This window comes from Monodelphis domestica, chromosome 1 (assembly GCF_027887165.1).
Source record: "Monodelphis domestica isolate mMonDom1 chromosome 1, mMonDom1.pri, whole genome shotgun sequence".
In the NCBI taxonomy this organism is placed as follows: domain Eukaryota; kingdom Metazoa; phylum Chordata; class Mammalia; order Didelphimorphia; family Didelphidae; genus Monodelphis; species Monodelphis domestica.
The window spans coordinates 584,580,923-584,606,015 of NC_077227.1; the positions used below are offsets into that span (position 1 = coordinate 584,580,923).

Sequence of the window (25,093 nt, forward strand, 5' to 3'; positions counted from 1 at the left end):
GGTCAGATTAGTAAGTAGGAAAAGAATCATGAGAGAACAGTGTCAGAAATATACAGAAGGTGACGATGAACAGTGTCAAAGTGTCAAGAGTTGCAGAAAGGTAAAAAAAAATGAATATTGAGATGAGGCCATTAGAATTAACTATTAAGAGAACAATGGTAAACTTGTAGAAAGAATAGTCAGGTGAATGATGATTCAAAAGCCAGATTGCAGAGAGTGTAGAAGAAAGGAAGTTAGAGTAGGCACTAAAGATAAATTTTTTATTTTCAAGATTAGCTGAGAAAGGGAAGAGAAATATAAAGTGATTACTAGCAGTGATGATAGATTCTATTGTTGATGGGACTTTTTTGTTAGGAGGGAAGATCTGAAGATTTTTTAAGAGAATGGGGAAGTAACCAGTGTGTGTATGAAAGTGAGAGAGAGAGAGAGAGACAGAGAGACAGAGAGAGACAGAGAGAGACAGAGACAGAGAGAGAAAGACAGACAGAGACAGAGAGACAGAGAGAAAGACAGACAGAGAGAGAGAGAAAGAGAGAGAGAGAGAGAGAGAGAGAGAGAGAGAGAGAGAGAGAGAGAGAGAGAGAGAGAGAGAGAGAATGAGAGAGAGAATGAGAGAGAGAGAGAGGGAGAGTTGGGGAGGAATGGGACTTAGTGGTTCAAGTAGTAGGGATGGTCATGGCAAGTATATCAACCTATTTATCAGAAACTGAAGTGAAACAGGAGATAACTGGGGAATTGAGACAGAGGAATTTGAAATGAAGGGAAGAGGAGTGGGGGAGAGCTCTAAGCAATCATTACTTTATTTGGAGGTGGAAGTTTTTGGTTCAAATTCTAACCTTAATTTTCTGCATTGACATACAAAGCAAAATCTTCAGCTTAGAAGAAGAAGAAAGGGAATAATGGGGAAGGACTACAAAGAAAAAAAAAAGTTTGAAATAGAATCTCATAGTATTTAGAACAAGAAGGGAGCAGAGATCACCTAATCCAAAATGCTCATTTTGCAGATGAAGAACCCTACTACAAAGCAGTCACATAAGTCCCAGACATGAAACAGGATTTAGACACAGAATTTCTGACACCAAACATAGTGTTCTTTCCCTACCCCTTTGGTTTCCAAACTATTGGAGTTTGAAACCCCTTGTAATATCAAATTAATTCGGAGTTTTTATCCCAGATGATTGTAATTGTGCCATTACCATATAATTGAAAAAGCATATTATAAAAAGCTGCTATGCATGTATTAACACTTTTAAATGAATTTTTTATTCATCACAATATTACCTACATATATTTGAAAAATAGCTCTTTCTATATGTTTGCAATACACTTTAAATTTAGTCTATATAAGATACATTTGCTTATTTATATTAGTAAGCATATTTTGTTGTAGCTAAATAAAGATAGAAAATGATGTTAGGTCCACATATGGATGGATTCATAGGCCCCTGCTTTAACTATGTGCCCCACCCAGGGGCCATATTTTTTTTTCAGCCAATGCATTTGGAACCACTGCACCAAATCATGCTAGAAGGGTCCAGAAGATTCCACAGGCTAGTCAGCAGGCAAAAGGACAGGTCCAGAGATGTCATCCAAAACAGGAAAGGGCAGGCAAATACCATAGCTCTGGCAGGCAAGGTTGAGAATCTAGGAGATCAGAGATAGTGATAATAGTGAAGAAGATAATAACAACACAAGCTTTGATCTTAGAGCAAACACTTTTTGATCTCTTCCTGTTTGATACTCCCACAGGGGCTTAGGTCCTAGTTTAAGGGTTAACCTTCCTCTGAATGGGGAAAAGCCAGAAATAACAAGAAAAAGCACAGTGCCTCAAATTTTAGAAGAAATACAGTTCACTTTCCTTTCAAGGAGAGAATTTCCTATTGTTCAGGATAAACTTTTAGAGGCCTATAGGATTAGGTAATGTCAATACCCTGGAGTTTGTATCTGAAAATTCCATAGGCTTTAAGACTGAAATTATAGAAAGACAAAAGGAACAAATCAAACTTCTCAATCCATGGAGAGTCAGGCAATCAAAAAAGAAATTGTTTATTAGTCTTTCAACATATTTTAGCCCATTAGGTTTTCTGGACTATAACTTTTTTACTTACTTCAAGCACCATAATTTCTTCAATGTAGGTCATCCCTCCAGTAATATCGACTGTATCCTCTCCATGACTTATGTAGTCTTCCACTAAATTTAATAAAATGGAAAATAAACAATAATGCTCTTAATCATCAATCTCTTTTCACAGTGTAATTCACCTGGCAATTAATACTAACAGTGAACTGAAAAATAAACTTTTGCCTTTTGATTTTAGACTTTGATAAGAAAATTAAATTCTTTTTCCTCCTGGTATGGAAGAGATTTTGGAAATAAACAAAGTGCCCCATAGATATCCAAGTATGAATGAAGCTTTCCAGTCAATAAGGTATTCATGTATTTCTAATACAAGTTAATAAAATTTGGAGTAAGGAAGGCAATTGATTTTTTTTGGAGTCAATTCAATTAACAAGAATCCATCAGCACCAGAATTATGTAAGCACCTGTCTGGGCACATCTTTTTATTTAATCCTGTTAGGGACAGGTTCATCAATTATTGTTTGTCAAAGAACGCTCTTCTTTAGACACACTCAGTCATCCTGTTTAGTTTGAAGGAGGGTATACTAGAGCCCATTCTAAAAGGCTTGAGAGAATCCACTGTTAAATTTTCAGTGTACAAATCAGGACTTGATCTATTGTTTTGTTTAATATCTAGATTTAAGAAAGTGTTAATAATGCAGATTAAATTTAAAAGTACATGCATATATTTGTTTTCTTGTATAACTTTGCTTATTAAACATTTACTTTATAAACATAATTTTGGAAGCAGCTAAGTGGCTCAGTAAATAGAAAGCCAAAGCTAGAGAAGGGAGGTCCTAGGTTCAAATTTGACCTCAGACATTTCCTAGCTGGGACACAGGGAAAGTCACTTAATTCCAGATATTGTAATAGGTGCTCCTCACTAGGATATTTAAGGTAGCAGAGAAGTGCTGGAGCAATGACACCAGGAAATAGGTTAGAGGGAAAGATAGGATTCTCACTCCTTCCCCCCACCCCACTTCCTGTCTCTCTCAGTTGGTCCTAACAGCTCTTCTCAATGTGGTGAGTTATCAGGAATTTCAGACTACTCTCACACTATGGCTCTTTCTGAAAGGGGTTTATTCTTAAAGAAGGGAAGATAGGGTGATGGGAGATGGAAAGAGGGAAGTTAGGCTCTCCCTATTCTTCTATGAGATTCAATAAGGGAAGTAAAGTTAATTTGTCTCTGAGAGGATATTGTTGATAACTGAAAAGGTTCTTCAGAGCTATACTCCAATCCTTTTGATGTTAAGTCACTAGCCAGGAATCCAGAGCAGTTTGTCTGCTGGCTCCTTTTCCAGAGTCCAAGAGAAGAAGTGGCCAGTTTCAGATGCTGACTTTTCTTAACTGTCTCCCTGACCAGGCTCTTCTTGATTGACAGTCCTTCAAGCTTCCATTTCCTTGCCTTTGTTTGCCAATCTCACTGGTGTTATAATCTCTTCCTCCTAGTATGTGCCCCTCACTATTCTTCTGCCTTGAAACCAATACACGGTATTGATTCTAAGACAGAAGGTAAAGGTTATAAAATTTTAAAATACAACATAATTTGGGCTTAGCAGAAGTACAGTAGAAGGCTCAGGGGATAAAGCCACCACCAGACTGGAGGCCTGGTAGCTGTAGGTTAATAATAATAATAAGTGGTTAATACCATTATAGGCTAATAATAAAAATAGCTGTGATAATAAAGAGTTTTAAAATGTGCAAAGTGCTTTACATCCATCATTTCATGTGAGCTTTATAATATCCCAGATCTGAGCAAAACTCCTTTATTCCAATGTTAATTCCATTCTATCCCAAGCAATTCAACATCATCGCCTTCCACTAAATTCAACAAGCATTATTAAGCCACTTTTGTACTAGGCATTGGGGATGACAAAATTTAGATAGTGTCCTGTCACCCTTGTGGGATTAAATGCATATGACATGTCTACAGTTAACTTTAGCATATAATACTTAATAATACATTACATGAAAAGTGCACCAAGTTACAAACGAGATACTTTGTGAGGGTTATTTTTATATATAGTGCAGATCAGAGAAGTGGATGACGTTTGAGTTGGACTGGGCATTTGCTCATGGCATTCACCCTCACTAGAAAGTTCTTTACCATCCTCTTTGTCTAACTAACTCCCATCCTTCATTCAGGGCTGAGGAAAAGCATCATTCCTTCCCATGAATTCTTCTTTCGAATAGTATAAACTGCAAGGATCTGATCTTTCCCTTCTCTCATCTCCTACACTACTTTTTATTTACACGATTTGCTTGGGTTTTATGATACTGATGTGGGAATGTCATGTTATTAAAGCGTTCATTCAATAAGGTTGCTACCTGACTGGGTGGATAGAATTCTATATTTGGGATGTGGAATAGCGGGTTTCAAAAACTGCCTTTAAGATGCTAGCTCTGTGATTCAGGTCAGTCATTTAATCTCCATGTTCTTCAGGCAATTGTCTGAGCCCTCTCTGGCTGGTCATATACTTAGAATTCCCTACCCTGACCAAATAAAAAAATTATTCTATATTCTTGCATTGTAATTTTAGTTTTATATTGATATTTAAAGGATTTTGCTGTCAAAGTTATATATTTTACTTACCTAGCTCCTGGGACTGGGTTCTGTACACATTAGGCAGTTTTAATCTCATCCAAAAGGAATTTATTAATAGCTTATTGTATGCAAGGCACTATGCTAGGTTCCAGGGATACACAGATGAAATGGAAAATTGTCCTTGCCCTCAAAAAAACCTAGAATCTACTGAAAACACAATATATTTATGAATATATCCATTTCTGTCACCCTCTGTCTAACGATGATGAACTCTTTTATGACTTTGGTAAAGGAGATATAATTTAACTCTTCTATATATAACTTGACGTCAGGGATGCCCACTCACTGTAGCAAATTAAGTTGCTCAAATGCTTTAAACACCTTCACTGTATATACTATACTGTAGAGAATGGATTCGGTGTAGGAGGGAATGCTGGAGAAGAAAGAAAATGACTCAAGAAACTCCCATTTATGTAGGATTTTATGGTTGACAAAGCACATATCGTATCTTATCTCATTTGATTCTCTCAACAACCATGTGGTAGACAGTACAATAATACTATCCCCAATCTATGAGCAAAGAAATTGTTGCTCAGAAAGATGATTTGGTTTGCCTAAGCGATAAATAGAGATATATGACTTGAATTCAAACTTTCTGAATTTAAGTTCAGGGGAAAGGTCATAAATTCCAAAATTTATCTTTAGAAAATCTCCAAATCCTTCCTTAGTTACTCATTTATAGTCAGCCATATCACCCCACTCCCCTTTAAATTCAAAGATGATATTGCCTTATGTGGTCAAATGAGATAATATTTTTAAATTACTTATTTAGCATAGTGTCTGATACATAGTAGGTGCATTTGCCTGTCCCCTTCTGTTCTCAAAAATATTCTATTTTTCATCCCTTTAATCTATTAGTCCCTAACACTGGTTAATTTTAACTTATTCCCTAGGTAATGACTAGTGTATGGCTCTAATTAGGGTTTGGTTCAAAGAAGCCTAACCATGGTATATATCCTATAGAGAGAGTAGCTAAAGCTCATTCCCACTTGGTTCCATGTTCTAGCCACTGGTAACTACCTGTTAATCATCCCCAAAAATGTATGATATCCAAAAAAAAAAAGACAAAATACTGTCGTACTTTTGTAGGTAGCATTCTTTCAATTCTAGAGACAGTGTTCAGAGAATTTATTCAAGTCAGAAATTTAGGATATGAACATATGTTATGGGAAATTTTTTCTTATCTTGCATCTTTTGAGCAAATTAAAAAATAGAGATATCTGTAGAAGAATGAACCCCTAAACTCTTGAATTCTGGGAAATGAGCAAATCAAGTTTTTCAGTACTCAGCAAAGAAACCAAGCCTGACAAAATTTCAGTCAGCCATGAGGTGAGTCCAACTCTTTCCTTTTCTCCTTCCTTCACTCTTCAGTCAAATATAATATTCAAAAATGCCAATGTCTAGGCTCTTGTCAATATGTAAAAAGCCATCCCTGAATTCTTTTTATAAAGTTCTATACCATCAAGCTGGAAACATTAACAGACAATACCCTGAAGTTCCTATCAATCTCTTCTTTAGACTGTGGAAATTAAGGTACATTTAAGAAATACCTTTGACAATATGTCAGAGATAAAAATCTGTCATGTAAGAAAGGGAAAAGTAGATCGCCATTTTTGGTGTTTCCAAGCCCATCAACTTGATTTTGTTGAGACATATGCTTCCTAGATACTTATTGGAGACACAACTCCAGAATGATACTGAATGCTCTCTTTTTCTGTCAGTCAATACTTTCTTTGACTACGGAAAAAATAAACCCCAATAAGATGTCTAGGTTCTGTGAATGAGTTATATTTTCCCTCTCTGTGATGGTTGCTGGCTTACTACAATAAAACTCATTAGAGAATATTTCCTGATAAATGGTAGAGATCATGAGAGTCTGATTAGTATTCAATTTCATTTAAAAGCCTACAGGACCAAGAGATAAGTGAAAACAATAACAATAATGAATTCAGCATAGTGAGACCTACTCTCCAAACCCTGTACAAAATAGGGCCAATACAACCAGGGACTGCTAAGTTCAGTTTCCCAACCTTGTTCCCTACCAGTGTTCACTAGTCACGTTTTTATAGGCTTGATGACTTTTAGGGTACCGATACTTGTCTCCCTCCCATGTGTCTTTGTTTTACCTTACTTGTCTCAACCTCATACTTTTCTTGCCCACAGCTCTGGTGCTATATTCTTTTTCATGTCTTGGCCTTTTCTTGGCAGTTTCTTTTCTTTCCAATCCACCAGTTTATAAGCAAAACTTAACTAAATAGTGACAAAATCCTTTAAGGAAAATTACTGTTTGCCATTTTATGGGACATGGAAAGGCATCCCTGAATTCTTGTTATAAAATTCTATACTGTCAGGCTGGGAATGACTTTTAAATGTCTTTGCCATAAGGGATCTTACAACACATAATTGGAAGGATAGAAGGGAGCTTTCGTGATTTAAATGTATGAAGGATCTTGCAGCATGGGTATGTAGTAGGCACCTTGGATCCTATCTCGAAAGCCAGTTATTAAATTTTCAGTAGGAACATTTATACCTTCAAAATCAGTAAATACTATAAGGCAGAACTTGATTTATTGTTTTGTGGATTGTAGAGATTTAAGAAAGTGATGGGAAATGTTAGTGATGCAGATTAAATTTAAAAATGCATTTTGCACACTTTTTCCTTTGAGAGGCAGTCAGTAAACTTTTCCATCACAACTTTACCTTAGAGGTCATATATTATGATTTTCTCATTTTAGAGAAGAGGAAATTGAGTTCTAGAAAAGCTAAATGATGTGGCCAAGTTCACAAAGTATATGAACACTATATTTTGGCAGGAGAGGAAACAGGGTTTGAATTTCAGCCTTCTGATTTTGAGCACAGTGATCTTTCTGTTGCACCACACTGACTCCTCTATTCCAATGTGTAGAATGGAAGAGCATAAAGTCTCTTAAAAAAAGTTACCCTCTTTATTTCAAAGAAGAAATCACCTCCTCCCAACCCTCAATTCTCTAATTTTAAGGACACTGAGAATCCAAAGGTTGAAGGATAGAAGACTATTTCTTTGGTCATAAATTATTTCCTTCTCAAGATCTGATAGATTAACTACTTTATTCTCCCCTATTTTTTTTATGCTATCACCTTTTATTTCTAATGCATGTACCCATTTTGACATTATGTTGACATATAGTATGACATGTTGACATAATTATTTTCTGTCAAAGTGCTTTCCAGTTTTCCCAAAAATATTTTGTCAAAATTTTCTTCCAAATATTGGATCTTTGTGTTTATCAAACCCTAAATTATTATGGTCATTAACTACAATGTTTTGTGTACCTAATCTATTCCACTGATCTATCCCTCTATTTCTCAGCCAGTACCAGATTGTTTTGATGATTACCAATTTTATAATACAGTTTGATATCTGGTACTGCTAGATTATCTTCATTCACATTTTTCCATATTGGTTCCCTTGATATTCTTGACCTTTTGTTATTCCAGATAAAAATTGTTATTTGGGGTGGGGGGAGAATTAGCTGTATAAAATAAGTTTTGGTATTTTGATTAATATGTACTTGAGTAATTAAATTAATTTAGATAGACTTACAATTTTTATTATATTGACTGAGCCTACCCATTGTAATGTTGTGGAAGAGAGGAAATGGGAAAAGTCTGCAACAGAGATGCAATAGCTGAGACTGCTGAGCTGTCACTCATGGAGAATGTTCTAATTGGAATGGTGACCAGATAAGATTGTTGAGAAGGATCTGACAAACTGAAAATCTGGACGTTTTTGCTTTGGAGACAGAAAGGAGAAGGGGTGTCTTGGTTTGGGGACAGAAAGGAAGAAGGGCAAAAGTCCTGAGCTCCCTGATTTCCTCTGCTATACTACAGTGACTGAATTTCAAGACCTGTTAACCAATTTTCCCAACCCTCTTTCCCTCCATTTTCTTATCTTTTCCTTTTTCCAATAAACCCCTTACTTAATCTTAAAGAAGAGAGAGAAATGATTTATTTCATACAATGTAATAATCACTCTGAGTTGATTTAGAAAGACCAACAGAAGAAGTAACTGGAAGGGGAGGAAGGAAGGGAGGATGAGGAACAAACAGGGAGGGTAAAGGGAGGTAGGAGTGAGAAAGGGAGGAGATTGGCAGCTCTGGTCTTTAGTTATCATTTATCACTCAAATAATCCCTGTTATACCATGAACAATTAATATTTCTCCAGTTATTTAGATCTAACTATATGAAAGTGTTTTGTAATTGTGTTCATATAGTTCTGGGTTTTTCCTCTTGGAAGGTAGATTCCCAAATATTTTATATTGTTGGAAGTTATATTAAATGGATTTTTTTCATCTCTTAATATTGAGTTTTTTGTAAATGCTAATAAATTACATAGGTTTATTTTATATTCTACATCTTTGCTGAAGTTGTTAATTATTTCAACTAGTTATTTAGTTGATTCTATATAGGATTCTCCAAGAATACCACTATATCTCTTGTAAAGACTGACAATTTTGTTTTCTCATTGCTTATTCCAATACCTTCATTTTTCTGTTTCTATTGAGATAGTCATATGAATTTAGTTATTTTTGTTATTAATATGCTTAATTATGCTGATAATTTTCCTAATATTGAACCATATGGAAGTATGTTCCTGGTACAAATCTCATGGGGTCATAGTATATGTATGTATATAGTATATATTCATGAAATATTGTCATAATCTTCTTGCTAGCATTGTATTAAATTTTTTTCTATCAATATTCACAATAAAAATTAATCTATAGTTTTCATTCTCTGTTTTTGCTCTTCTGATTTTAGATATCAATGCCATATTTGTAATGTAAAATGAATTTGGTATGACACATTTGCCTATTTTTCCAAATAGCTCATATAGTGTTGAAATTAGTTATTCCTTAAAGATTTTGTAGAATTTCTTTGTGAAGACATCTGGTCCTATTGATTTTTTTCTTAAAGAGCTCATTAATGGCTTTTTTTTAAAGATAGAGTTAAATGTTCTATTTCTTTTTCTTCCAATCTAGGAATTTTACTATGTACCTCCTCAAAAGTTTCTTTTGCTTCTGACCACTGTCTATCTTAATTCATCCTCCTTTTATCAGTCTTACTCCATTTTCTCATATTTTCCCACCCCACTTTCCTGTATCTCTTACCCAGAGAAATTCTATACCCAACTGGGTATGTATGTTATTCCTTCTTTTGGCCAATTCTTATGAGCCTAAGGTTCAATTGTTGCCCACCATCCTCCATTTTTTGCTTTTCTTTAAACTTCAAATTTCTTCTATGTAAGATAATTTTCCTCTTTCTTCTACTTCCTTCCATTTTCTACCACTTCATCCCTCTTTATCACCCTTTGATTTTCTTTTTTGAAGTCATACCATCATAAATTAACATGCCCTCTGTTTATGTATACTCCTTCTAACTGACCCAATGATAATAAAGTTCTTAGGAATTACAAACACCATCTTATAAGAATATAAACAATTAAATTCTTTTGAGTCCCATGTGACTTCTCTTTCATGGTTACCTTTTTATGATTCCTTTGAGTCTATTATTTGAAAGACAAATTTTCTATTCAGTTCTGACCTTTTATTCAGGAAAGCCTAAAAGTCTTCTATTTCATCATACATCCATTTTTTCTCTTCAAGGATTATGCTCACTTTTCTAGGTAAGTTATTGTTGGTTTTATTCTACCTCCTTTACCTTCTAGAATATCATATTCCAAACCTGCCAATCCTTTAAAATAGAAATTTCTAGATCTTGTGTTGTTCTGACTATAGCTCCATAATATGCAATTTCTTTTCCTTTCTGAATACTTATAATACTTTTGATCTGGCACTTCTGAAATTTGCCTAAAGTATTCTTTGGAGTTTGCATCATTTAATCTCTTTCAGGAAGTGATTGATGGATTATTGTAATTTCTATTTTACTTTCTGGTTCTCAAATACCAGGGCAATTTTTTTTGATAATTTCTTAAAATATGATGTCTAGATTGTTTTCTTTTCTTCTTTTCTTTATTTCCCACCTTTTTTTTGGATCATTGCTTTCAGGTAGTTCAATGCTTCTTAAATTATTTTTTCTTAATCTATTTTCCAGATCAGTTGTTTTTCCCTTGATATATTTCACATTTTATTCTATTATTTCATTCTTTTTTATTTTGTCTTTATTGTTTCTTGATGTTTCATGGAGTCATTTGATTCCACTTGCCCAATTCTAATTTTTAATGGATTATTTCTATCAGTAGGTTTTTTTTTTTGCCACTTTTTCTTTTGGGCCAATTCTGCTTTTTAAGAAGTTCTTCACTTCAATGGATTTTTGTGCCTTTTTTACCAAGCTATTGACTCTTTTTTTCATTTTTTTTCTTGAATCACTTTTATTTCTTTTCTAAATTTCTCCTCTATGCTCTCTTATTAGATTAAACTAAACCCCTTCTTGAGCTCTTCCAGAAATTCTTTTTGGGTCTGAGACCAATTCACAATTTAATTCTCTTTAGAGAATTCTTCCTGATTGACCTTCTATCCTTAAATTTCTCCTCTCTCCTCTCCAAATTCCACATAGCTACAAAAGTAACTTTCTTAAAGTACTGTTTTGAACATAACACTTGCCTACCCAATAAACTTCAGTACTTTACTTTAGCCTCAAGGATCAAATACAAACTCCCTTATTTGGCATTTGAAGCCCTGTACAGTCTAGTTCAAATTTATCATTGAACCTAGGACCTTCTGTCTCTAGGCCTGGCTCTCAATCCACTGAGCAACCAGCTGTCCCTTAAGATTAAAGGGAAGAAAAAGAAAAACTTCTGATTTCAATTTAACTTAAGGAGAAAAGAGAAGAGAGAAAAAGTTTTTTATACTCATGTGTTCTAGTAGCTGTGTCTTTAAGCCAAGTTTGCTTTTCAAAGGGACTAAGTGGTGAGAAGGGAGAGTTAAAAGGCAAGGAAATTCAGAAGTTTATTGAGAGAATTCTTTAGACTCCCGTGTGGTCAGCCACACTGTGATATGGAAATCACTTTAAAAGACTGATATATATTAATTTAAGGTCGCCAAGGAATTCAGCTATGTAATTCCTAAATGAAAACTCAAGTCAGTAGTCAACCTTTTATGGAGTTTTTAATTACAAACAGGAGGAAGAAAGGTATTAGAGAGAGAGAGAGAGAGAGAGAGAGAGAGAGAGAGAGAGAGAGAGAGAGAGGGAGAGAGAGAGAGAGAGAGAGAGAGAGAGAGAGAGAGAGAGAGAGAGAGAGAGAGAGAGAGAGAGAGAGAGAGAGAGAGAGAGAGAGAGAGAGAGAGAGAGAAAGTTTGAGAGAAGGGAATAGGGCTTAAATACCCCCTCTGCTTAGGCTGGGCCAAAGGCCCAAGCCCTTAGATAGCTGAGACAAAGAAAAATCACTCACATGACCAAAATGGAGAAACAGTCTCAGGGGCCTCTACCTCCAGCCTCCTTCAGAGCAAGCCTTCCTCTCAGATCTCTCCAGGAGCTCTCCCTCCAGGACCTGTCTCCTCTCAGACTCCTTCAGAGCAAAACCTCTCAGAGCAAAACCTCCTCCCCCTGTCCTCAGACCCCACTATCTTTAAGCAAACCATCTAAGTCCCCTCCCCTCAGTTCTCACATCTACCAATCACTGTCGATGTCTCCCCTGTGCCAATGGTGGCTCTAGCTTGACCCAGGACTGCCCAGAGGTCTGTTTCCTTTGCACATGTCTGTTGAAGGTCATATTCTCAAATAATTAAATCTTGATCTTTGCTGCAGCCCTTCCTAAATCATGTTACTCTGAGTAGGTGGAGATTGTAAGTTCCAAGACCTGGTTCTGTCATTCCACGTATCTCTATTGTATCGATTCTAAAATCAATCATGACTCAAAGAACTTCCTGTTCTATGCTTAAGCATAGCTCAAAGCCCTTTCCATTGTTTAGCAAAAGGTTTCTGTCCTAAAGTAGTCTTAAGTAGGGAGGAAAGGATATTCCCATGCCAAGGAGTTTCACATTCCAATAGAGTTCTTACTATCAGTAGAAAATTTTTTCAAGTATGAAATTTCCCAATGGGGAATTTTCCAACATTCATAAGTCTAAGAAATTTTAAGGTTTACACTAATAAGCATCTAATAAAATCTGAGTGTTCTTATTTATTTGTTTAATAATAAGAAAAAGCTTATAAGTAGAATAAAATAGCAAATAAAAATTATAGATGCCTGAAAGGTAGAAAGGTTTGGATCTTCTTAAATCAAGTCTTCTTAAGAAGAAATACTCTTGTACAATTCAAATGATCCTCACATGGCATGGACTAAATGTTTTTCTTTTTCTTTTTTTGTTCCATCAAAAAAAATTTATGTTTTTTTTTCCCCTTGTGCACATTTGGTTTATTCTTTGATTTAATTGATTAACTTAATGCAGAGTCTAGGTCAGCTTCACTTATACATAAATGAGGAAACTGAGGCTTTCTTTTTACCCCCAAAGGACACAGTGGCATTCTAGCCTAGAGTTTAGGTCATTTGGCATTCATTCAGTATTAGATTAGGCCACCCAGCAAAAATCTTTCCTGAGCCAGGAAGAGTTAGATGTTGATGTCAATGTTGATGACCTCGATGAGGTTGTTGATGTGTTATTGATGAAGATGTTGCTGATGTTGTCACTGAGGTTGTTGATGTTGATATTGTGGTTGATGATGTTGATGTTGATGTTGATGTTGTTGATAATGATGTTGATGATGTTGATGTTGATGATGATTGAATTTGGAGTTGGATATTTTCCTTCCATTTCAACCTTTCTGACCATTCCCACTGTAATGATTACAATTTTCTTGAATATGAAATAAAAAATTACCCCATTTTATTTCTTTTCCCATTTCATTTAGTATCATCCTCTTTTTTATCCCTAGTTATATATATATATATATATATATATATATATACACACACACATATATGACATTTCATCCTATACAGTTTGTCACTGCTCCCTCTAAAATATATTTCTTCTAGCTATCCTGATGAAAATAACAATTTCTAAGAGTTACCAATATCACTTTTTTTTTTCTTATAGGAATACAAGTAATTTGAATTTAGTGGGTCCCTTAAAAGTTTTTTTAGGGGGTCAAGATGGCCACTTAGAATCAGGAAAAGTCCAGACATTTTTGAAAACCCTTCCACATTAATCAAAAACAGAGTGCTTTGAAGAGACAGAAAACCAAATCTAACTACAGGACAGAGCTGGGGGATACTCCTGCTGTATTAAACTGAAAAGGTATACATAAAAGTTTAATGTTCCTGTTTATGGAAAAGAAAGGAAGGTCCCAGGGCCCCTCCCCCACCTAGTATGCTGAGTCTCTGGAGGTCCCTAGAATCTTGGGACCTGGAGGGAGTGCCTTATCAGCATAGCTGTGCCAGGCTCAGGGTGCTGACCAAAATCAGCAAGGAGGGAACTGGGGGAGAAGGGCATAGAGGGCAGACTAGTTATAGCCAGACTCTCCATCTTGACCCTCCCCCCTAGGATTTGGCCTCAGGGCATATCCAACTCCACAAATAAGCTCTGCCCTGGTTTAATCTTATCAGTAGGGCAGATAAAAAGCCTTCAGAGGGCAGGGAAGATCAATCTCCAACACCCACCTCCCAATGACTGTGCTAGGAACCTTGCTGAGTAAGTTCCCAAAGAGGAGTCAGCAACTAATACAGAATACCTTGTAAAAGGGCCAGGAAGCACAGCTCCCTTCAGCCTCCACAATTCAGCTTCTGCTGCCAACTGGAAAAGATCTAATATCAGGGCTCATTGATACTCCAACAGCCTAATCTAGTCAATCAGCAGAGTAGGGAAGAAGCCCCTAGAAGACAAAATAGCCCAAACCCACAGATCCAACAAATAAATAGAGGAATGATATTACAGCCAATGATGGGGGAAAGAAGGAAAAATATGTGTAAACAACAGAAAAAAAGGAAATTACAATAGACAACCTCTATCCAGGTAACAAATAGCAAAAGGAACAGAGAAGGACCAATGAACACCAAGCAAAAATGCAGAAATTCCAGCAAGTTGGACACAGGTTTTGGAAGAACTCAAAACAATTCAAAAAAACAATTAAGAGAGGCTGAAGATAGATGTGAAAAGAACTTAAAAGCAAAATAAGCCATCTGGAAAAAGAGGCACATGAACTATAACAAGAAAATACTGTCTTGAAAGCCAAAATTGACCAGCTTGAAAACAAGGCAAAGAAAGTGAAAGATGGCCTACAATGAAAAGCAGACCAGAAGGTAAAAGGACAACCAAAAAGTCAGGGATGAAATTCAGTCTTTAAAAATTAAAATCCAACAACTAGAAGCAAATTACTTCACAAGGCAGCAAGAGTCTATAAAACAAAATCAAAAGAATGAAAAAATTGAAGAAAATATGAAGCACCTCATTGATTAAACAACAAACTTGGGAAGTAGATCCAGAAGAGACAATTTAAGAATTATTGTACTACTGGAAGAACATGACCAAAGAAAAAATCTGGACATTATATTATAGGAAATTATCCAAGAACACTGCCCCATCAGTCTTTAAGAAGAGGCAAAACTGGAGATTGAAAGAATCCACAGATCACCTGCTCCATTTAATTCCCAATTGACAATGGCCATGAATGTTATAGAGAAATTCAAGAATGGCCAAATAAAAGAAAAGATACTATAAGCTGAGATGAAGAAGCCATTCAGATATCATGGAACCACAGTTAGGATAACATGGGACCTGGCTGCATCCACACTGAAGGACCAGAAGTCATAGAATATCATGTTCTGGAAAGCAAGGGAACTGGGTCTACAACCAAACTGTGAATCTTGAAATTTCTCAGATTCTACCTTAGAATATTTGGTTAAGACAATTCCCCATTTTAAACAGTGAAGCTACTTAGATCTAAAATGTGAGAACACTACTTAGATCAGAAATGGGAAGACTTCTACTCCACCCATACTTAAGACTGCTTTAGGGGAGAAAACTCCTTGCTAAACAATGAAAGTACTTAAACCCATACTTATAATGAGGCAAAAAGTTCTTTAAGCCATGCCTATTTTTAGAATTAATACAATGGGGTGCTAAGTACCTATTAAAGGTCAGGCAACTTGTAAACTTGTCAGGACAAAAAGATGAAAAACTTACTAAAAGGATTAGTCAACTCAGCTGTGTTTTTTCTGGTTCAAACTTACTAAAGGGATTAGTCGACTCAGCTGTGAATTCAGAATGGGCTGTCCTTTGGAAAATGTCTACTGTGATTGATAGATGGAAGAACTTAGGGGAGGTGACATAGGAGAAAACCCCCTATATAAGAAAAAGGAATCTCTTGAGAAGGAGCTCTTGAGAGACAGGCTCTAAGGAGATCTCTTGAGAAAAGCTCTTGAGAGACAGTCAGAAGAATCTCTCTCTGGAGAAGGATGGCTGGATAAACTGGTGTCTATATTCTTGCTTGGACAGATCTTGTGGTGAGTGATTAAGGTCTGACTGATTTTTCTCTTAGGGCTTAGGCCTGGGTTGGCCAGGACTGGCCAGGGCCGGCTTATCCCTTTCTCATTATTCCCCTTTTTCTCTCTTTCTCTCTTTCTTTAATTCCTCATTGTATTATTAATTAAAATCTCTATAAAACCCAGTTGACTTGGGTATATTCATAATTGGGAATATTTCCCTGGCGACCACCTTATATATTGATTTAAAACAAGACATTGTAGTGGAAACATATTTTCTGTGGTCACAATTTACTCACCCACTCTTATATCTATCACAATTTATATCTTCCACTATTTTACTCACTATAGTTTATACCCTCAACCATTTTAACTCTTACAAAACTGCTTGATCACATGTGTCAATGGGGATATAATTGGGGTTATAAACCCTAAATGATCACCCTAGTGCAAATATCAATAATATGGAAACAAGCCTTGACCAAAGACACATGAAAAACCCAGTGGAATTGTGTGTCGGATATGGGAGGGGGTTGGGAGGAGGGGAAGAAAAGAACATGACTTTTGTAATGTTGGAAAAATGCACTAAATTAATCAATAAAATAAAATAAAAAATATTTGCAATAGAGTGATCATTTAGAGTCTACATCCCCAATCATATACCCATCAAATCATGTGATCAAGCAGTTGCTTTTATTCTGTTTCTACTCCAACAATTCTTTCACTGGATATGGATAGTGTTTTTTCTCAGAATTGTCCTGGATTATTGCATTGCTGCTAGTAGAGAAATCCATTTTATTGGATTGTGCCACAGTGTATCAGCCTCTGTGTATAATGTTCTCCTGGCTCTTCTCCTTTCACTCTGCATCAATTCCTGGAGGTTGTTTTAGTTCACATGGAATTCCTCCAGTTCATTATTTCTTTAAGCACAATAGTATTCCATCACCAACATATACCACAATTTGTTCAGCCATTCCCCAATTGAAGGACATACACTCATTTGCCAATTTTTTGTCTCCACAAAGAGCATGACTATAAATATTTTTGTACAAGTCTTTTTCCTTATGATCTCTTTGGGGCATAAACCCAGCAGTAGTACAACTGGATCAAAGGGCAGGCAGTGTTTTAAAGCCCTTTAGGCATAATTCCAAATTGCATTCCACAATGGTTGGATCAATTCACAACTCCACCAGCAATACATTAGTGCCGCAATTTTGCCACATCCTCTTCAACATTTATTACTTTCCTTTGTTGTTATATTAGCCAATCTTCTAGGTGTGAGGTGGTACCTCAGAATTATTTTGCTTTGCTTTTTTTTAATTATAAAATATTTAGAACATTTTTAGTGTGCTTATTGATAATTTTGATTTCTTTCTCTGAAAGTTGCCTATTCATGTCCCTTGCCCAGTTATCTACTGAGTAATGGCTTGATTTTTTTTTGTACAATTGATTTAGCTCCTTATAAATTTTAGTAATTAGACCTTTGTTAGAGGTTTTTATTATAAAGCTTTTTTTCCCCAATTTGTTACTTCCTTTCTAATTTTGGTTGCTTTGGTTATGTTTGTTCAAAAAAACTTTTTATTTAATGTAATCAAAGTTATTCATTTTGCATTTTGTAATATTCTCTACCTCTTGCTTGCTCTTAAAAATCTTTTTTTTCCCCCAAAGATCTGACAGGTATACTATTCTATGTTCACTTAATTTACTTATGGTTTCCTTGTTTATATTTAAGTTGTTTAACCTTTCTGAATTTATCTTGGTGTAGGGTATGAGATATTGATCTGAATCTGATCTCTCCCATACTGTTTTCCAATTTTCCCAGAAGTTTTTGTCAAATAGTGGGCTTTTTCCCCTCCAAAACTGAGATCTTTGGGTTTATTGTATACTATTTTGCTGATGCCAGTTAACCCAAGTCTATTCCATTGATCCTCCCTTCTGTCTCTTAGCTAGTACCATATTGTTTTGATGACCAATGCTTTATAGTACAGTTTAAGATCTGGTACTGCTAGGCCTCCCTCCATTTTTTCATTATTTCCCTTGATATTCTTTGTCTTTTCTTCTTCTAAACGAACTTTGTTGGAATTGTTTCTAATTCCATAAAAAAGTTTTGGTAGTTTGATAGGTATGACACTGAATAAGTAAATTAATTGTGTAGGATTGCCTTTTTTATTATATTCGCTCATCCTACCCATGAGTAATTAATGTTTTTTCCCCAATTATTTAGATCTAATTTAAATTGTGTGGAAAGTGTTTTATAGTTGTGTTCATATAATTCTTGTGTTTGTCTTGGTAAATAGATGAATAAATATTTTATATTATCTAGGGTGATTTAAGTGGAATTTCTCTTTCTGCTGAATTGTTTTGGAAATATATAAAAGTGCTGATGTTTATGTGGGTTTATTTTGTATTCTGCAACTTTGCTAAACTTGTTATTTCCCTTAGCTTTTTAGTTAATTCTCTAGGATTCTTTAAGTAGACCATCATATCATCTGCAAAGAATGATAGTTTAGTCTCATTGCCTATCTTAATCCCTTGAATTCCTTTTTCTTCTCTAATTGCTACTGTTATTGTTTCTAGTACAATATTAAATAATGGAGGTGATAATGGGCATCCTTGTTTCACTCCTGATCTTATTAGGAAGACTTCTAATTTATCCCCATTGCAGGTGACACTTGCTGATGGTTTTAAATATATAATGTTTATTATTTTTAGGAAAGGCCTTTCTATTCCTATACTTTCTAGTATTTTCAATAGGAATTAATGTATTTTTCCAGAGGCTTTTTTTGCATCTGTTGAGATCATCGTGATTTCTGTTGGTTTGGTTATTGATATGGTCATTTATGTGCATAGTTTTATTAATAGTAAACCATCCTTGCATTCCTGGTATAAATCCCACCTGATCATAATGAATAATCCTCATGATCACTTGCTGGAATCTTTTTATTAGCATTCTATTTAAAATTTTTGCATCTATTTTCATTAAGGAGATTGGTCTTTGGTTTTCTTTCTCCATTTTTGGTCTGCCTGGCTTTGGAATCAGTATCATATTTGTGTCATAAAAGGAATATCTATGGGATGCAGTCAAAGAAGTACTCATATAATTGAGCAAAATAGTTCTTAATAATTACTTTGATTTCCTCTTCATTACAAGTGAGGTTGCCTTTTTCATCTTTGATACTATTAATTTGGTTTTCTCCTTTCTTTTTTTATTAGATTAAACAGTACTTTATTCTATTTATTTTTTCAAAGTACTAGCTTCTAGTTTTATTAGTTGAATAGTTCTTTTGCTTTCAATGTTATTAATTTCTCCTTTGAAATTTTTATGATTTCCAACTAAAGTGTTTGTTTGGGGATTTTTAATTTGTTCTCTTTCTAGGAATTTGCATGCCCAATTCATTGACCTCTTCCCCCTCTAATTTGTTGATATACTGTGGAAAGGAAATTAGACTGATAGTTTGTGGGGGAAGGGGCCAACTGGGAGTGACAGTTGGGTCTTGTGACTAGCACTTCCTTCCTTCCGGGTGTGGCAGTTGGGTCTTGTGACTAGCACTTCCTTCCTGCCAGGTGGGACTTGCTGCCTGGTGTTGGAGGAGAGAGGAGCTTGTTCAGCCTGTCTGGAGAGGCCTGCTCTTCTTGGTTCAGCCCGAAGATTCAGGCCCATTCATCTCTGAAGGTCAGACCTTGTTGCTTTCTGTGTACTGCTAAGATTCTGAATTAGAACAACGAGAGTAGAAGGGAGTGGGACAAACCCTCCGCCAGCCTCTGGGGCCTGGCCTCAGGTCTGAAGCTGAGAAAAAACTCCAATTCCAACTGCTTATTAAACTTGATATTATTTGAATTCACAGTCAGATAAGTGGACTATCATTTCTGGTCATAGAGGGAGCTGAACTTTAGTTCAGTCATCAAGGCAAAACAGACCTTATCAAACCCCTGCTGTTTCCTCTCAGCAAGGGGCATCTCCCTCCCTTGCCTCACCAAGCAATATACCCTCTCTCCCCAATCTCCTCCCTACCCCATACACACTTCCCTTTATCCCCCTTTTTTCCAATCCTATTTCCTTTCCCAATAAATATTACAATACTCAGGGATATAAATTTTGAGTAATTTCAATGCATGTAACAATTAAGTATTATGTATCGCCAACCTCTTTCACCTTTCCATTGTATTGGTCTTATCCCTCTCCCCCATATGGTTCTTTATGAAATATAAATTTATCCCATTTCTCTCAGAATTATCCTCTTTTTAAATCCTAGTTATACATATATATTTATAAATTTATTTGACTTTTTATCCTCTATAATTTGTCACTGTTCCCTCTAAGTATACTTCTTCTAGTATTAAAGGGAGTTTCTTAATCTCTCCCTCTGTCTCTTTAAGAAGCAGAAGAGAAGCAGGGTCAGAATCATTTCTAAGTAAAAGCAGTAGAGAGCTGAAGATTATGTCACCTAGGAGACAAGGAAAGTATATAAATTAAGGGTTTCTTTATCACTGGATTCTCAGAGAGCAGGAGGTCAGTCTGTTTTTGTCTCAGTCAGATTGGCAGATTAAACCTATTGATGGTTAGAATATAGGAAACCAGATTTAAGGAGGTAGTAGGAGATTAATGTTTATTAATTAGCTGAGGTATTTAGTTAGTGAATAAAATTTTAGGTAGACAGGGTAGTTAAGTTAGGCCTGACCTGGCTCAGGCAGAAGACTGTCCTTGAAGACAGTTAGATTTAGGTAATTTTTAGAAATTTTAGTTAGGATTGGGATTTTAGGTATAGCTATAAAATATTAGAGTAATATTCATACTTTCTTCCTTCCTGTTTACTATCTGAACTTCTTCCCAAATAAACTAAGTGTTTTGTGTTTTACCAAACTGTTCTCCTATCATTTGTCAAACTCCTACCCAAAATTTAACCCCTCACACTAGCTACCTTGATGATAATAACAATTTTTAAGCGTTATCAATATCATCTTTTCTTAAAGGAAAACAAATCATTTGAACTTATTGGATCCCTTAAACAAAAGTGGGTTTCCCTCCCCCTTTCTTAATTACCTTTTAATGAATCTCTTGAGTTCTGTGTTAGGGGTTCAAATTTAGTGTTTAAGTCAGGTCTTTTCTTTAGGAATTCTTGGAAGTCTTCTATTTTGTTAAATGACCATACCTTCCCCTGTAAGAATATGGTCAGTTTTGCTGGGTAGTTGATTCTTGGTTGTAGATCCAGTTCTTTTGCTTTCCAGAACATGAATTCCATGTCTTATGGTCCTTCAGTGTGGATGCAGCCAGGTCCTGTGTTATCCTAACTGTGGTTCCATGATATCTGAATAGCTTCTTCTTCTTCTCAACTTATATTATCTTTTCCTTGATCTGGTCATTCTTGAACTTGGCTATAACATTCATGGCCATTGTCAATTGGGAATTAAATGCAGCAGGTGATCTATGGATTCTTTCAATCTCCAGTTTTACCTTCTGGTCTGCTTTTCTTTGTAGGTCATCTTTCACTTTCTTGGCCTTGTTTTCAAGCTGGTCAATTTTGGTTTTCAAGACACTATTTTCTTGTTTTAGTTCATGTGCCTCTTTTTCCAGATGACTTACTTTGCTTTTTAAGTTCTTTTCCCATCTGTCTTCAGTCTCTCTTAATTGTTTTTTGAATTGTGTTTTGAGTTCTTCCAAAGCCTGTGTCAACTCACTATTTTCTTGATTTAGTTCATGTGCCTCTGTTTCAGTAGCTGAATATGAAGATAAAAGTGTCAAGGCTGAAGGGAATTGGGCTTCCTGCCCTTTTATAAAGGTATTCTGTCTCAGTTGCAGCCTTTGCCCTGGAATCTAAGTCAGCTGGATTCTTAGTGAGGCTCTCAGTGCAATATGTAGAGGAAATGTGTTGGAGATTGAACTTCCCTGTCCTCTGAAGGCTTCTTTCCTGCCCAATTGATAGACTAGATTGAGCTGGGGAGTAGCTGATCTGCAGAGCTAGATGTGCCCTGAGGTCAAAACTTTGAGAACTGGAAGCCAAGATGGAGAGTAGTGGCTCTGACTAGGTTGCCCTCCCCTCTGCTCCTCTCCCACAACTACCTCCCTGTCAGTTGTAGTTGAGCTTGCCGCAGGTGTCCCGGCAAGGTGCTCCATCCACACTGGAGTTTTTGCCCCAAGATTCCAGTGACCTCTGGAGGATCAGCACAGTAAATGATGCCTGCAGGGATCCTGTAACCTTTATTTTTCCTTTTCCTTAAACTAAGAATTCAGCCTTCTCTGCATCCCTTTTAAGTTGAATTCAGCAAGAGGGTCTCCAGGCTCTGTCCTGTTGTTAGATTTGTTTTTCTGTCCCTTCAAAGCACTTTGTTTTTGATTGATGTGGAAGGGTTTTCAAAGTGGTCTTGACTTTTGCTGCTTCTAAGTGGTTATCTTGACTCCATCCCCCTATAAGGTTTTTGAAGGATGAAATTGCTTCATTTTTGTTTTTACATTCCCAATAAGTAGCAGGATACCTAGTATAAGAGCAGGAGGTTTGGAATGTTGAGACAGTTTCAACTGACAGAAGTGGATCGTAGGAGTTGGGAGCAAAAGAGCCTGGGAAAGAACCAATGGGGCCTGGGGGAGATCCCCAGAAGAAGAGTGGCTTTTGGACCTGAGATCTCCGGGTGGCAATAGATATTGTTACCTTGCTTGAGATCATTCAAAAGTCAGTTCAGAGATTAGCCCAGAGGACCAGCTGTGGAGCTTCTCAGCAAAAGATTCATTGTTTCTTGACATCTTCACCAATTTCAGAAGAGAGTTTCAGGTCCTATTGGACCTGAGGGAGCAGTACTCAAAGGCCTTTGATCAGGTACCCCTCAAAAACCTTCACCACCTACCTTATTCCTGTCCTGATTTCCTTAATACCCTAATTTAGGTTAAGTTAGCTTGGGAAGGGAAGGAGAATTCATGGTTTGACCTTTGTGGTCTACCAGAAAGAAGGACCTTGAGATTAGGAAATTAGGGATACCTCTCATCCTCTACTAACCCCAGCCTTTGAAGCCTTGAATTATTAAAGTCTTACTTTCAAATCTCAGTCAGATAATAGGGAAAGACTTTGTTCTGGGGAACACTGAGGAAGTAGATATCTAGTGGCAGATGATCAACCATTCCCTGTGCCCTTCAGCCCCTCTGCTGTATGGTGAAGCAAAGGGGGAGGCCTGTGTCTTCCGGTGATCTGTGCTCTCCTACCCCAAATTATCCTTGACATCAACCAATAGAGAAGACCACCCTTCAGTATACCAGCATTGGCCCATCACCCAGGAACACCATCTTCCCAATCTCAGCCCTAGTGTGGTGAGATAGGGAGAGCTCTTGGCAGTCACAGACACAGGTCTGCCAGCCATTCCATCTTGACTCTTCCCCTTTACTCACTAGGGCAGGATTGTTAGTTGATCATAATAGCTTCCTCAGAACCAACTATTGCATTCACCTAGTACATAGTAGGTATTTTATAAATGCTTGCTTCGTAATTTATTAAAATATATTTCTTTTTCAATTGCTTCTTGTAGAAATATTGGTTTCCTTTAAAACTCAACTCAATCCCTGGTTCCATAAAATCCCACATGACTGTAGTGTCTCATCTAATTACTTTGGATTTGTTTTGTACATATTTTATATTTCTCCCTTCTTCCTTCTCTCCCTCCACTCCACCTCTCTCTCTCTCTCTCTCTCTCTCTCTCTCTCTCTCTCTCTCTCTCTCTCTCTCTCTCTCTCTCTCTCTCTCTCTCTCTCTCTCTCTCTCTTTCTGTCTCTCTGTCTCTCTCTGTCTCTCTGTCTCTCTCTTCTAACTCATTGAATGCTCTCATATTAAATTAATTTACTTTCATAATACTATTCTCTCTCTCCATACTAATCCTCTCCAATTGCATCAACTCACAAACTATGAAGCCTATAATAGAATTAATGTCCATCCATGCTATTTCCTTCAGTAAAATCAAAGTCAGTTTCAGATCTCCAAAATGTCCCATACCAGCCCTGAGACCACTTCCTGGCAACCTTATAAGTCCTAATTATTACTGGCAGTTGTGTTCTCCTATGCCAGTGATGGTGAATGTTTTAGAGGGGTAAGTGATATGAAAAATGTTCTCAGGCATGCGTGGAGAGGAGTAGGGGAGCAGCCTGGACCCCGTTGTTCTGGCTTTCTAGTGACAAACTCTGTCGAACTCTGTGCTAGGGTGACAGCATACATACCCACAGAGAGAGCTCTGAGTGCCCTCTGGCACATGTGCCATAGGTTCACCACCTTGGTCCTCTACTCTCAGGCTCACATCTACTCCTTTGTTCCCAAATGGCCACATAACATTTTGCTCCTCTTACACTATGATTCCCTGCTGAAGTTCCTATCTCCCACTTCTTGAGGACTGAACTCCTAATAAACTCTGAGAATCTATAAGGTTATTGTGCAAAGAAGCCTATGTGATAGGGACAGCTAGCTGTCCATAGAAGTATCCCCACCTAGGAAGTGGAAGAGGACCTAGTTGAAAGTATAGCAAATATTTCATTCAAATCCTATAACACCAACCCAACTGGACAAATATTCATTAAGCACCCAGTATGTTTGGACACTGTTGAATATTATAAACACACAGATGAAAAGTAACATAGTTCTTATCCTTGAGGAGCTTACTGTTATTAGTAGGGGCAAGAGAGGAAGTCTTTAAAGAAAAAAAATATTTAAAGCACTATCATAAAGTTTACATTATCACAAAATACAGAAAACAAGTAAAAACAACCTTAATTCTTGGAGAAAAGCATCACAAAAGTTGGTGAAACAAACCAATGAGTGGTTCATAGAAGAAATGGCAAATACCAACAACAACAAAACAATACCTAGCATTTATATAGGACCTACTTTGTGATAGGAACTATGCTAAGCACTTTTCAAGTAGTATCACAATTGATCTTTATAGCAACCGTGGGAAATAGACAATATTATTATTCTCATTTTTT

General features: G+C 36.4%; 1 long non-coding RNA gene across 1 annotated transcript; it reads right to left on the reverse strand.

Moving 5' to 3' along the window:
• Positions 1 to 647: 647 nt before the first annotated feature.
• On the reverse strand, positions 648 to 23,216 carry LOC107651666 (uncharacterized). Its single transcript, XR_001628444.2, has 3 exons — positions 21,185 to 23,216; positions 2,109 to 2,191; positions 648 to 1,644 (listed from the first exon to the last, which is right to left on the reverse strand). It is a non-coding gene; the product is annotated as an uncharacterized LOC107651666 (long non-coding RNA).
• Between the last annotated feature and the right edge of the window lie 1,877 nt (positions 23,217 to 25,093).